The sequence below is a fragment of the Ailuropoda melanoleuca genome, chromosome X (assembly GCF_002007445.2).
Source record: "Ailuropoda melanoleuca isolate Jingjing chromosome X, ASM200744v2, whole genome shotgun sequence".
NCBI lineage: Eukaryota > Metazoa > Chordata > Mammalia > Carnivora > Ursidae > Ailuropoda > Ailuropoda melanoleuca.
In genome coordinates, this window is record NC_048238.1 from 39,048,878 (window position 1) to 39,061,705 (window position 12,828).

At 40.6% G+C, this 12,828-nt stretch overlaps 1 protein-coding gene across 10 annotated transcripts in view; it reads right to left on the reverse strand.

Annotated features, from left to right (window-relative positions):
- The window catches only part of LOC105241166 (tigger transposable element-derived protein 1-like), a 283,983-nt gene that overhangs the window by 152,260 nt on the left and 118,895 nt on the right, over window positions 1–12,828 (reverse strand). The window contains exons 3-4 of one of the 10 annotated variants that reach the window (XR_004622362.1): window positions 11,997–12,127; window positions 10,558–10,589 (exon numbers count right to left, since the gene is read on the reverse strand). The exons of 8 other annotated variants lie outside the window; for them this stretch is intronic. The gene's annotated coding sequence lies outside the window, so the exon portion shown is untranslated. Of the gene's footprint in view, window positions 1–7,922; window positions 8,024–10,557; window positions 10,590–11,996; window positions 12,128–12,828 lie in introns of those variants that run through there. One more of the 10 variants, XM_034649235.1, reaches the window with a different exon arrangement.

A 12,828-nucleotide genomic window follows, 5' to 3' on the forward strand; every position in this document is an offset into this window, starting at 1 on the left:
CAACATTTTATTCACTTTACAGTAACTGAGCTCTCACCCACCATATATGAATGCCTTGCAAGAAGTTCCCTGTCTTGTAATTCATTTTATCCTTGGTACTCAGTAGCACCTGGTAAATGGATTAGTGGACAGACGGATGGGTTGAGTAGTGAAGTTTAAATGTAGGCGTGCGGGCTGACATTGGAAAGAAGGTACAGTAAGAAAACGGAGAAAGGGCAAAGGAAATCAGAAATCATGCCTCCTCTTTCATACACTTCTAATCTTTTATTCAACTCATCCTTTTTCCTTCAAACACAGTTAAAATGAATAGCGATCTTCCTAATAGTCCCATGTCCTTAAATACAATTTAAGAAGTTGGAAGATTAAATTTACTCTCCAACTCTGCTTACTAAATCTATGAGAAACATTTTTCTACAATTTATTAGCAGAAATTTTATTGCCCTGTAAAAATGTTACAGCAAACAAAAGTACTATGAGCAACTTCCTCTTCTAGTCAAGAAGAACAGGAGAAATTTCTCCTCCCATCTTAAACAACCAAGGAACTGGACAGAATATATAAAACAAGGGCTATCAAGGCATCGGATAGCAGACAAATAAAGATAGTGATCCCTAAAAGACAAGAAACAAGGAAGTGAGGCCTATGATTGCCCCTGCTTACTGCCTGGAGAAAATTTCTAGGTCACAGTGCAAGAAGGGGGAGTTCAGGGAGGGGTCAGAAGACTCCTTGAGTTGAAGTAAAGGAGTTGAGAATCTGGGGAGATGAAGGCAACTAGAGTTCACAGTGTATAGAAAAGAAAACTGTAGAGAGAAAAAAATTCAGTAGAGCTGCAGAGGGTCCCCCTTGAGTATTCAGCAGAGTACTAATCAACACGTGCACGTGAGGAAACTCCACGAGGCTGGGGAAAGCCCTGCCCAAAAGATTTAGAAAAAAACAGTGTCCAGTGTTCACACAGAGCCAGGAATAGTGAATAATGCCTCTTCCTCACAGTCCGGAGATGGGTGTGGGGAGGAAGGCCTATAAGGAAGGGGAGATGATAAAAGGTCATAAAGAAACTTTTGGAGGTGATGGATATGTCCATTATCTTGATTGTGAAGATGGCGTCACATAGATATATATACATGTGAAAACTTAGCAAATTGTGTACTTTAAATATGGGCAGCATATTTCATGTGAATTATACCTCAATAAAACTATTAAAAATACAGCAATTATATGCCAGAAGCATGGAGTTTCTATAGATAACTATTTTCTGTTCTGCTGTGAATCAATGATATATGATAAATAGTTCACATAGACGGCCACTCAGTCATTGATTTTGAAGGTTTTTAATTGAAGTGCAAAAAACTCACTACATGAAAAAAAACTAAACATCCAATTGCTAACAAAAAAGAAAAACAAAAATGACATAGCAGGATAACACACAGGCAGGGAGACAAAAATAAGCTGGAAGGAGGATGGAAAGTGAGCTGCTCCTGTCCCAGAGAAAACCTTGGGATAGAGGGAGCTACTCCTCTGCGAGCATCTCTCAGCTCACAGGAATGGGCAAGGCCCCAGATCTGACTCAAGCCGGGTAATCTCTGAAAAAAAAAAAACAAAACGGTGTTTTTCACAGATTTTTCTCTTCCATATGAATGGATAGCCCAACTTTCTAGACAAGCAGATTGAGAAGCCTGGCTAATTCCCCAAATCACAGGTAGGGTTAGAAAAAAAGGAGAAATTCAAACCACATGAATATTCGATTTAATTTGCTAGGTGAAGTACTCGAACTCATGTGAAACGGTCTTGTCTTGGAGTGGCAGGTGCTCACCAGACTGGACAGAGTACCTACAAACACACTGAAAGGACCAAGACGGCAGCAGAATTAGCAGGGAGTCTATTCACACACGTTTTTAGGCTGACAGGGTCATGAGGCAGCACTGGAATCAAGTAGAACATAGTGGGAACTACTATACTTTTCCTAATGGTTTCACCATAATCTACAATCACTTCAGGCTGGGATAGGGGGACAGAGGTATGTGTGTGGTTGGGCAATGCTATGCAAGTTATTTTTTCTTTCATTGTTTTTGTATGTTTTCCCACACAGGGCTCGTAGCCCTTTACAAGATTGACGTTCCATTCCTTTGGGTTCTTTGAAAAACCAGTTGTGGAAAATTTTGATTCTCATTTTTCCCGTTGTTCTATCCGATATCCACTAAGTATTTGGCTTTCCTTGGGATGCTCCTAGAAGCCTGATCGCAGGCATAGATACCAGACAAAGGATGGTATTTGCTTGTGAGAAACAGTGTGGCTAGAAACAAAATTTTTAGAAATATTCTAGGAGACCTCAGTATTGTTTCATTTGCTTTCTTTGCTCGAGAGATGACAGAATGATAATCAGAAATAATTCTCTATCAGGGCAGATCATGCAGAAAAGGTTGATCAAAATTGGGATGTTGATTTGGTACATGCAAAGTTGTGCTTGGCACTGTTGGAGATGTACAGGAGGGTAAGCCCCAGACCTTGCTTTCAAGAAGTCAGTAGCCTATTAAAGATGAAATGACCAGGGGCGCCTGGGCGGCTCAGTCATTAAGCGTCTGCCTTCGGCTCAGGGCATGATCCCAGCGTTCTGGGATCGAGCCCCACATCAGGCTCCTCCGCTATGAGCCTGCCTTCTTCCTCTCCCACTCCCCCTGCTTGTGTTCCCTCTCTCGCTGGCTGTCTCTATCTCTGTCAAATGAATAAATAAAATATCTTAAAAAAAAAAAGATGAAATGACCAGTAGACAAATGGCTGGAACACAAAACAGAGTTAAAGTAGAGACTTAAGGCTGGGTTGGCAGATTTAAGCTGGAGAAGAATTTTGTGTTTTCCCTATGTTTTGCAGGCACCAGGCAAATTATTTTAAAGTGAACCCTAGGGCCACCATCACAGATAGCCGAAGTCACAAAATGGTTTCCAGAACAGACGGCATGCTGGGTTGTTGGGGTCCTGCTTGTAAGGTGCTGTGGCAAATTATTAAAAATCATGCCTACCTGTGACCATGCCCCTTTACAATGTGACTTTGCCACTTTTCCTTTCAAGAGGTGACACTTCTTTCCCCTCCTCTTGAATATGGACTGATCTTGTGACTTGTTTTGATCACTAGAATGGGTCAAACTCACATCACATGAGCAAGGCTCATTCAACATAATGAGTACTTCCTAAATCCAGGTCTTCCTGAATCCCCCACCTCCCCGCACTCAAATTTGCTCAGCCTTCAATTGTTTAAATCTGTCCTTTCCTTTACTACCTTCCACCGTAAAAGAATTTGCTGTCTCTCTTGCATCTAGCTGTGGCCTTGTGATTACGTCTCATTACTGGAAGTGCACGGAAGTGAAGTGTCACTTTCGGGTTGAGGCATTAAGAGGTGGTGGGCCTTCTCTGTGTTCCCGCCACCCACCCCCTGCCTGTAAGGAAATGTCCCAGGATAACTCTGAAGCCATATAAAGATAGCAGAGCCCCACGATGAAAGGAGTCGAATCCCTGGATTATGGCTTGGAGTGGAGTCCCCCATCAGCTGGTATGACAAGTGATATGTCTAAGAAAAATTTATTGCATCAAGTCACTGAGATACTGAGATTGTTTTGAACAACATATAACCAGTTGTGTGCTGATAAATGTTTAGCAAATGGATCTCCAAGTGAAACAAAGCAAAACCAATCCCCAATTTGTAATTTGCTGATTTCCCACCGTGGCTGATTTCAAGCTACCAAAGTAAGGTCACTGAGCACAGAGTTGGAAGAGGTGCTAGCCATTGGCTCTTGTGAGCCTGTATGAACTAACTCCAGAACACCACGTACATAACCTACCCTGGCTAATCTACTCTGCCATCTTGAACGCAGGCTGGGTTTGGTGGGAATCCAGTCAGTCCATCACGTGGAGCCACAGACTGGACGAAGCCCGGGTCACCCTACCACCCTGATGACACTTGCTGACTACATTGGCCTGGGACTTAAGTGTTTAGTTACTGAGATTTGAGGACTGTTTGTTCAAAGAAATTCAGTACCTCTTTAGAATCTGGCACAGTGCCTTTGCACATCGCAGGCATCAATAAATGTCTGCAGAACTGAATTCTCAAAGCGAGTTCTTTACAAAATTTGCATAGTGTTCAAGCCTCATATCCGTTTTTTGGTGCTATTCTTAAGAATGCGGACTAGGAATGTTCAAAATCCAACAGTCAAATTAGCCTCTCGTAATGTGTATGCAAAATATATACAAATATATATTATAAATATAAACCTAATATTTTTTCTCTTCATCACATTTATTATGTGCTAACAAGATATTCAAAGTTAGAGAGATATATATCAGTTTGATACATATATGCTTACTATTCTTTAAGGTTAATTAGCCCTAATCTCCCCGAAGCAGATACATATCTTGGCTTTCTAGCTAGGTGTCAGCGCTCTCATCTGTAACGTGAAGGTGATGATCTCTATCTGTGAATTGCTGACATCCCTTGATCTAAAAGAGTTGAAAAGGCAATATTTTTATTTTTTTAATTTTGTAATTTTTTTAAGTAGGCTCTGTGCCCAGCATGGAACCCAACACGGGGCTGGAACTCACGACGCTGAGATCAAGACCTGAGCTGAGATCGAGAGTTAGATGCTTACCAATTAAGCCACCCAGGGTCTCTGAAAAGGTAATATTTTAAAAAAGGAACTTCTATAATATGCTCTAGAGTTCATTTGCTAATTTTTTAGTTTCTTCCTAGCTATGAAGTTGTTTTGAAAATAGGACCTTAAAATAAACAGAGAAACCAACAAAACTGGGTCCCTGTACTATTGGAAAGTAGCCCAAAGACTTTAAACATATCTTAAGCATGCACAATGCAGAAAAGAGGGCAAGCTGATTGTCAAATTTCTCTAGAGGGAATTTTTTTTAGCTATAAACCTTCCAGCAAATGGTATCAGGATTTGGATTTAAAAACCCTCCATATTTGCCCTTTCATTCAAATGTTTTCCTTCATGTGATGTACAACTTTGGAAATGCATACCATCAACTGAGATATATACATATATCTATTACAGGTTAAAAATTTGCCTCCATTCTGTGTTTAGTCTTGGAACTCATTAAAATGTGAATACTGATGAACCACGGGCTGTGCGTAGATCCAGTCACTGAAAAGGGAGAGAAGGACATTTCTACAAAGAGATCAAACACAAGCGGAACAGTCACTTTTACCAGAGGCCATGTAAGCTGCATAACAGACATAAGAAGTTGCCCAAAAAATCCTCTCACGCTGCAAAGCAGCAGAAAATGTAGTTTGTGCAGTTTTTTCAAAAATGTAGTCTTGAAATGTGAGTTTGTGTTCTCTTTAAAAAGCCTGAAAAACGTGGATGTAAGGGTATTTTCTTACATTTCTGGTTCAGAGTTCTAAAACAGAATACTAGTTCCTAAAGAATTGTATTAACTTCAAAATTACCGTCCTGTAGGAAAGGACAAAACGGGAATAAACTTTGCTTATTCCTCAATATGAAAGCTCAGCCTCAGAACACTCTTTGCATCTGAGCTGAATTCAAATGAGAAAAAGCCAATTTGCCAAAAGAATTAAACACCTCGAGAACTCATATCACTGCTGATTATTGAACTTTGACTCAACCGCCAAACACACAGGACACTTACACTTGTTAAAGGAAATTTCAGGGCAAGGAACAACACTGGGGGCATGTGAGCTCAGCCTTCCTTTGGCTTCTTCTTGGTGGCTGCTTTCATAATGGCTACAGGTCACCAAGCTCTGCTGGGGTAAAAATTTCCAGACTTATCATCTCTGTGCCAAAACAAGTCTTTTTTTAAACAGCAATTTGGAGTGGCAGTTTTTTCAAAATGGGGAATATTCAACTTACTCCTTTTGGTCACATATTATGTTCTTTTCTTTTATGAATGGCAATGAATTATTTAGCTATTTATACCTTTGGTGACACACTCTCACTCTGTTTCCAATTATTGGTCTGTTTGAACTCACTTATGTTTGCTATTATCTAGAAACTCTTCTCTGCAAATAGACTTGCACCAAACACTATGGTCCTTGTAGCACCCACCATAAGGCCATATGAAGGTCTGGAGCACCTTATAACACTCTTTGAAGCTTCTATAACTAAATCAATCCATACTAAACAGAGTTTTCTGGGGCGCCCGGGTGGCTCAGTCATTAAGCATCTGCCTTCGGCTCAGGTCATGATCCCAGGGTCCTGGGATCAAGCCCCGCGTCGGGCTCCCTGCTCCGTGCTCAGCGGGAAGCCTGCTTTTCCTTCTCCCACTCCCCCTGCTTGTGTTCCCTCTTTCACTGTCTCTCTCTCTCTCTGTCAAATAAATAAGTAAAATCTTAAAAAAAAAGTCCTACTGTGCTCCATTACCAAAAACCAAAATGTATTACTAGGAGAAAGCTCATATGCAAAGTGAGGTGACATTAAATTTTATCATCAAAATTGCAAGTCTCTGTATCGCTTGCATGGGTCAGCAATTGCTTAAACTAAAATCATGAGATGTCAAAATTAATATTAATGGTTGCAAGAGTAATAAGTAGCTTCTATAACAAGACTTTGGACATCAACATTGCCAAATTCCATCAACACTCAAATCAAACATTTGGGAGATGGTTTTAAAGTTTAATGCTATATGATCTTTTGATCAAACATAGGATCAGAACCACTCCAGCAAAAGGGATATTTTACTGAAGACTGTGCACAGGCCACAGGGGAACAGGCTTTCCAGGGCACTGAGAAAACGGATGCAGAGAATGTCTAGGGACATGTGCACACTCACTCTATTTTTTCCCCTAAATAAGCATGGGGTCTTACTGATGCTAAGTTTAGCCAAGAATCACTTGCCCATCTACCCTCCAGCTTGCCTCCAATGTTCTAGGATATCTCCAAATATTTCCCTCTGAGGACATACATTATTTGTGTAAATTCTTCTTCAGTGATACTGCAGTGTAGTTAAAAAATGCTTTCCAGATCAAAAAAGAAAACAAACAAAACACCTCGACTTTGCACGGTCGGTGTCACTTGCGGCTTCCATGGGTTGCTGGGGTGGAGGCTAGAAGGATAACTTCACAAGATATGCTGAATCTGAACCTTGTTCTGTTTGGCCACCTTGCTTCCAAGATGATTCTATATTCTTCCCTAAATAAACTAGGCATTTAATCTAATCAGTGTGTGTGTGTGTGTGTGTGTGTGTGTCTGTACACATTCATGCACACTCACACCATATGGTTTCTTCCAACAGTTGCACTGAAATCTGCAACTGTCATTCAGAACCTTCTGTATGTATCATAAATGAGATTTAACATTTGAACATATGGCCAAATTGAAGGAAGAGAGAGATGGTGGGAGCAATGGGTAGAAATGAATGTATTAGAACAGCACAAGAATATCATAATGAATTTAAGTTAAAAGGAGGGCTCCATTCTGGATAATAATGACCAACTGAACACACACATTACATCTGCCATAGAGCCACAAGAACAAAGAGAAGCGAGCAAAGACAACAGCAATAAAATTTTGGAAGCTGGAGAACAGATGGAGAAGTGGTGACTGACTTAAGAGGCTCAACTCAGCTGAATTCTAAGCCAGCAGTGGGAAAGCCAAGAAAAAAAACCCATTTTGCACCTCTGAATTCCCTAAGAGCTTAGGGATTGGTGACAGCTGTAGAAATGGCAGTTAAGGTAAAGCTAAAAACAGGAGGTCTCATTGAAAATCTGTGTAAGAAGTTAGGGCCCAGAGTGTCTCCTTCACTCCCAACAGCCAAGAGACAGATGCTAACTCATTTCAGCAGAAGACTGAAGCTTTATTCATTGTAGTGAGTAAGAGGGACAGCAAGTCTCCTGACTAGGAAACACCAGGTACGGCAGATGGTAGAAATACTAAAATAAACATAAGGAGAATAAGGGAAATTTTACATACCAACTGTTGACTCAGCCAGCTTTCTTTTCCCAGTCCACTTTTCAAATGCTGGCAAAAGATGGTAAGGGTCACCTCTTGGGAATGTGACCAGTTCTGAGGAAAAATATACTAACATTGAGCATTTCCTAATGAAACAGCTCAGGCAGATCTAGCCCTATAGTGCTTCCCACAATTGAAAAACCTACTTATGTGTCCAAAGCTTTATAATGTACTCAGACATTCAAGGGTCACCAGATACGAGAGAATACAAAACGAAGTGAACAAAACAACCAAACAGAGAATAGGAAGAAACAAACTTTGCAGAGAAAAGAAAACTGTTTTTAAAAAGGGATTATTTTTTATCCTCAGAGAGACAAAATATTATATCCATGAAACAGGAACAAGTAGATATGAAAAAAGAACATTCGGAATACACAAAGAGTTGAAGAACTATGGGAAATAAAAGAAAATTCGATAAAAGGTTAGGAAGATGAGGTTGAGAACATCTCTCAAAAAAAAAAAGAGTAAAAGTATACAATTAAAAATAGAAGACAAAAGATAAGTAAAGGAATAATTCTGGAGATCCGGATTTGAATAATGTGAGTTCATTTTATAGAAGGGAATTGGAAAAATTTTTAATCTTTTGCTGAGGTAGCCTTATGAATTCTTAAGTTTTACAAATGGCTTCTTTTCAGGTTTTAGCTATTTTTCTTATTTATAGTTTATTGAGAGTTTTCTAAAAGTAGTGGGGGAAGGCATATAGTTTAAGAGGCAAATAGGCCTGTAAGACTTACGAAGAAAAGTAATAGCTCTCCCTTTCTCCCATTCCTGTGTTCCACAAGCACAAGGCGGGGACAAGCAGAAGGGAAGACATCACCAGTAAAATAATTCCAGAACACTTCCCCAAATCGAAAGATCCGAATTTCCAATTTGAAAGAGCTCATCGTAATGGAAAAAAATAGGTCCACATCGCATTTAAATCACTCGGGACAAAGAAAAAAATCTTTCCAGAGAGACAGAGATGAAAAAAACCCCAGCTTTTATATAAAGGATCATGAATCATTATGGCATTTTCTTTTTCCACAGCAATGCTGGAAGCTAGAAAACAATGGAACAATGCCATCAAAACTTGAAGGAAAAATCATTTTCAACCTAGAATTCTACATTCAGTGAAACTATGAATTAAGTATGAGAGCAAAATAAAACACCTATAGTCTCAAAAATTTCACCTCCTATGCCCTCCTTCTTGGGAAACCACTGGGGGAGGTGCTCACCAAAAAAGACAGCAAACCACAAAAAAGGAAAATACAAGACAAGGCAATAGGAGAACCAAGGGAAGAAGAAGGCACAAAAGAATACCGAATATGGTAGTGAAGGGAGCGTCTAAGATGACTGTCAGCAGGCCTAGGGAGCAAGCTGTCCATAATTAAGCAGATCAGAAGTCTTGGAAAAGACTTCTCTGAGAAAAGAAGAAACTGATAAAATATCTAATGTATTCAAACTTACTGAGAGGAAAAACAGAGAAGAATCTGGGGGTGAAGTATTTGTAGGTACATAGAAAACTAAACAGAAAAAGAAAATTATCTATTCCAGGGAAAACAAAAAGTTATGCAATAAAAAAAGTAGTCATGACTTCATGACTTAGCTGTGACCAGCAGTCACCACACAGCCGTAATAATGAAACACACATTATTCTTCCAGTTGTTGGATACAGCTACACAAGGAGCATAGGGGATGGAAGTGTCCTTGTACGAGATGGTAGGGGGACAATGTTTAGCACTGAAAAAATCAAGAAGTAGCAGCGTAAGGATTTTATTTAGAAAAAGGGAGGAAAAAAAATGGCTGGCTCAGTTGGTGTAGCATGGGACTCTGAATCTCAGGGTTTTGAGTTCAAACCCCATGCTGGGCTTAGAATTTACTTTTTAAAAAGAGAAAACAAAAGGAGGGGGACAAAATACCAAAAGAAAGAAGGAAAGAAGTGGAAGGGGGCTGTGTCTGGGGGCTAGGAAATCCTGGGGGAGGGGAGAGTAGAGGGGAAGAGGTCGGGGACAGCTGTCCTGCACAAGTCTTGTGGACCTACGTGCCTACGTATATTCCCACACAACTTTTAGAAAATTAAACTATAAATCAGAAAAAGGAAATAATAAAGTGTTGTTTAAAAGAAATAATTTATAAAACTTAAGAATTCACCAGAATATCTCCGCAAATGATTTAAGGTACTTCAATTTCCTTCTACAAAATTGACACAAGGTTATTGATTAGTATGTGTGCAAATTAGGTGACAAGAATGCCACAACTGAAGAAGAAGAGTATATGAGAAATGCAACACACTAGAAGAGATACGACGCGATTACGTTTTTTGGCTATTTGTCCACTAGACCAACTTACTAAATGAGAAGTTAGCTTAAGATTAATAAGACCCAACAGAAGTAAACTATTAAAAACAACTTATTCTTAATTTCAAAATTTGTGTGAGGTTAACAAAAATGATATACGGTAAACTGACTTTCTAGAGTACAAGCTACGAAAAAATAGCTATGAAAAAAATCTGTCTCTCTCAACAAATGACAAGCTGATTTCAAGGAGAGAAGAACATCGAATCTAATTCTTCGTGAACACACACAATTCAATTACGGTTAATGTTCATATACATTACCAAGGAACTTCATAATCCTGATGTCTTCCAAACTAAAAATGGAAATAATTTAAATTTAGTGATAAGCACATTTTGCTGAATTTTAAAACATTGAAAATCCATGCTCCATATGGGGTGCACATAACTATTCAATTAACCAAATTAATCCTTTCCTAACGATCGTTAATTAATTACAATTTACAGTCTCTATTACAGATGGTGGTGATCAATTAATCTCTTTTTAACGGCGCATTTCTGGTAATTTGGCAATAACTAGTCACAAACTCAAGGAATTATTTCGAGAGTCGAGTGTATTTTATGCAGGATCTCTGATTCCAATTATATATATGTTCTGGGTTACCGAAGCACATCTGTGTTAAAATCCAAACTTGTGGGGCGCCTGGGTGGTGCAGTCATTAAGCGTCTGCCTTCGGCTCAGGGCGTGATCCCGGCGTTATGGGATCGACCCGCATCAGGCTCCTCCGCTGGGTGCCTGCTTCTTCCTCTCCCACTGCCCCTGCTTGTGTTCCCTCTCTCGCTGGCTGTCTCTCTCTCTCTCTGTCAAATAAATAAATAAAATCTTAAAACAAAAATCCAGGGGCACCTGGGTGGCACAGCGGTTAAGCGTCTGCCTTCGGCTCAGGGCGTGATCCCGGCGTTATGGGATCGAGCCCTGCATCAGACTGCTCCACTGGGAGCCTGCTTCTTCCTCTCCCACTGCCCCTGCTTGTGTTCCCTCTCTCACTGGCTGTCTCTCTCTCTCTGTCAAATAAATAAATAAAATCTTAAAACAAAAATCCAGGGGCACCTGGGTGGCACAGCGGTTAAGCGTCTGCCTTCGGCTCAGGGCGTGATCCCGGCGTTATGGGATCGAGCCCTGCATCAGACTGCTCCACTGGGAGCCTGCTTCTTCCTCTCCCACTGCCCCTGCTTGTGTTCCCTCTCTCACTGGCTGTCTCTCTCTCTCTGTCAAATAAATAAATAAAATCTTAAAACAAAAATCCAGGGGCACCTGGGTGGCACAGCGGTTAAGCGTCTGCCTTCGGCTCAGGGCGTGATCCCGGCGTTATGGGATCGAGCCCTGCATCAGACTGCTCCACTGGGAGCCTGCTTCTTCCTCTCCCACTGCCCCTGCTTGTGTTCCCTCTCTCACTGGCTGTCTCTCTCTCTCTGTCAAATAAATAAATAAAATCTTAAAACAAAAATCCAGGGGCACCTGGGTGGCACAGCGGTTAAGTGTCTGCCTTCGGCTCAGGGCGTGATCCCGGCGTTATGGGATCGAGCCCCACATCAGGTTCCTCCGCTATGAGCCTGCTTCTTCCTATCCCGCTCCCCCTGCTTGTGTTCCCTCTCTCGCTGGCTGTCTCTATCTCTGTCGAATAAATAAAAAATAAAATCTTAAAAAAAAAAAACAAAAAAAAAACAAAAAAATCCAAACTTGTATGTGAACTCTTATTTACCAGATTTGCTTGTGGAAGTCAGGTAAGGTAAGTGCCATCAAGTAAAACAGACGTTTCCCGGGAGACAAAAATTCGATCTCAATTTCTACAATTTGTGTTTAACAAAGAGGTTGTGTGTCCTTGGGAACGTTCTGGAAGACAGAACCAAGTGAACTTGCATTAACATTGTTATCATCACATGGGCAGTTTTTATAAAACTGTGGACCTGGCCCTTAAAACTCTTACTCAGAGAGCTGAAGTTTTCATTTCTGTGGAGTTCTGAGATAGGAAAATTTCTAGCAACAGTGTACGTTTTAAATCTAGATGTCCAAGAAGTTTTTTTTAAAAAAGAAATTTCAATAGTACAGTCAGTTCATCAACAAGCACATTTGAGTTATCCAGAGGGAATCCACCATATTACCGTGTGCTCAGGAATACTATCAAAGACAAGGTCATAGCTCATGTGTATCAAAATAACTGCAAGTAAGTTCAGCCTCAACAGTAATCAAATAAATCCAAACTAAACCAAAATACCATTTCTGATGAGGGAACGGAAGGCAAGCTGAGGACAGAAGCTGACACCCTGCACCCCCCCCCCATGGGATGTATGCAACATTCCTCAGGCACTCCTGGCTGCCCTAAAGGACAAAGAAAACAGTCCTTGCTACCTACAGCCCATTGAAAAGTCCTTGAAACAGGCATGGTGACATTCTTCTAAGAACTCAGCTGCCTTGATATTAATACTTTGCTAAGGGCAAAAGGCAGTCCTAGCCTGAGTCCCTCCCCTCCACCAAGATCCTGTAGGAATAAAAATTCCTTTGGAAACTTCCTTTATCTCTAACCCCCCCCCCCC